Here is a 2,480-nt window from a genome sequence, read left to right on the forward strand (position 1 = left end):
GAGCAGTTTGACTTGTCAAATATAATAAACTGCATTGAGGGTAAAACTTTAATATAACACTCTCTTCTGCTTAGTCCTCTAAAGGAATTTACTCCTGGGTTTATTTGGTGGTCCATTCAAGTTTACTGTTTTCATTGATTTAACTGAAGGACTAAACATTCTTGCATTTTAAAATATCAACACATACTTCTCACTAAAGCACTAAGGAAACACATAAATAAGAAAGCAGGTAACATCAAAATGTTTCAAAAAATGTTGACATAAGCCTATTGGCTTTCGTTTTTAAATACTTATCTATAGATTTACTTAGGTTTTATTTTTTATGCTTCCTCGCTTGAAAATGGATTTAAGGTAATGTATATTCTTTTTTATTTTATTTTTTATATTCCATTAGTAAGAAAGCTTAAACATCACATTCTCTTGTACACAATTAAAAAAATAATAGCTATATAACTTATTTCCTTAAATTTTTAGTCAAAGATAGTAAGAGTTATATACTTTTCAGGTATTATTATATATCACATTAGGCTTTGGAAATAGACATTACCTAAAAATAAAAGTTTGATTGGTTAAGGACATTCATGTCTACTTAGGTTTGGATGGATCACAATTTTCTGGAAGACTTAATGGAAATTATCTAGTATGTGTTCACATAGAGTGTTACTAGAGAGCCATTTTAAATGAAAATTTGATTTTTATTCTCAATGACACTTAAAAGAAGACAACTGTACCAAGTCAATTCAGTGTTCCTTGAAGAGAATATGATCCCCACTCTCCTCAAAAAACACTTCTAAATATGGGCTCATGAATTAAGTCATTTCAAGTGACTTATGTATTCTGTGTACACTAGACCATGGGGAGTGGGGAAAAATAACATCGCTGTATTTATTCTCTTGGGACTTTCTCAAAGCAAAAATATTGAAATCTTCTGCTTTGCATTATTTTTATTTTGCTATATTGCTATTTGGATGGGAAACTTGCTCATAATAATTTCTATCACATGCAGTCATTTAATCGACCAACCCATGTATTTCTTCCTTAATCACCTCTCTCTCTCTGACCTTTGCTACACATTCACAGTGACCCCCAAACTAATGACTGACCTACTGGCAGAAAGGAAGACCATTTCCTATAATAACTGCATGACACAGCTCTTTACCACACATTTCTTTGGAGGCACTGAGATCTTCATCCTCACAGGGATGGCCTATGACCACTATGTAGCCATCTGTAAGCTCCTGCACTACACTGTCATCATGAGCAGGCAGAGGTGTAACAAAATCATCATAGCTTGTTGTAATGGGGGATTTATACACTAAGCCAGTTTCTTCACAGTGTCTTCTTACCCTTCTGTGGCCCCAGTGAGACAGATCACTACTTCTGTGATGTGTATCCTTTTCCGACACTGGCCTGCACTAATACACACACCATAGGCCTCTTAGTCATTGGTAATTCAGGCCTAATTGCTTTGTTGACTTTTGTTATCTTGACGTTGTCTTATTTTTTTTATATACTACACCCTTAGAGGATACTCTGCAGAGAGCCGCAAGTAAAGCTCTTGCCACTTGCAGTTCTCACATAACAGTGGTGATTCTGTTTTTTGCTCCTGCATTATTCATTTATGTTAGACCAGCCATAACTTTTCCAGAAGATAAAGTGTTTGCTGTTTTCTACACTATCTTTGCTCCCATGTTCAACCCTCTGATCTACACACTGAGAAACATGGAGATGAAGAATGCCATGAGGAAAGTTTGGTGCCATCAAATGCTCTTGGAGGGAAATTAACTTTTTAGAAGCGTTCCTGCTTCTCAGTCTTTGGTCCCCCGGAACCACAGCTAGGAATAAGATTCATTCCCATCATCTGTCCTGACTTACTGTTTGGAGAGAGCAACCAGAAGACATATCCTTTCTGTATTTTTATGCTTCTGTATGGCACGTTATCAAGAAATTGAGCATTATTCTTATCTATATTCTACCTTGGTTGCTCAGTGGTTAAGAGCTTGGCTGCTAACCAAAAGGTTGGCAGTTTGAATACATCCACCACTCCTTGAAAACCCTATGGAGTAGTTCTACTCTGTCATATAGGGTCGCTATGAGTTGGAATCAACTTGACTGGCAACAGGGGTTTTTTTTTTTTTGGCTATCTGACTTAATCTTTAAGGTTGGGTTCATATAATATGAAATAACCAATTTCTTAAAGATAGAAGATTATATCACCTATTTGACCTTATAGGGAAAGAGATAAACAGATTATGTAATTTTTTCATGTCTTAAAATGCTATGAATTAAGCACCTTCAAATTTTGAAAACATTTTACTGAACTACAAATATAGAAAATTGCAAATATCATGCATGCTCAGCTCATTAATTTTCACAAGCTAGGCACGATCATGTAATTAGCGCCCAGATCAGGAGTCAAAAATTACCAGTTAGATGGCCTTCCCATGCCAATTTTTAAAGCACTGTATACCAAAGATAAC

At 35.5% G+C, this 2,480-nt stretch overlaps 1 pseudogene; it reads left to right on the top strand.

The window, feature by feature from the left end:
- The first annotated feature begins 674 nt into the window (after positions 1-674).
- On the top strand, positions 675-2,135 carry LOC135233052 (olfactory receptor 4P4-like; annotated as a pseudogene).
- The last annotated feature ends 345 nt before the right edge of the window (positions 2,136-2,480 follow it).

The sequence above is a fragment of the Loxodonta africana genome, chromosome 13 (genome assembly GCF_030014295.1).
Source record: "Loxodonta africana isolate mLoxAfr1 chromosome 13, mLoxAfr1.hap2, whole genome shotgun sequence".
NCBI classification, from domain to species: Eukaryota; Metazoa; Chordata; class Mammalia; order Proboscidea; family Elephantidae; genus Loxodonta; species Loxodonta africana.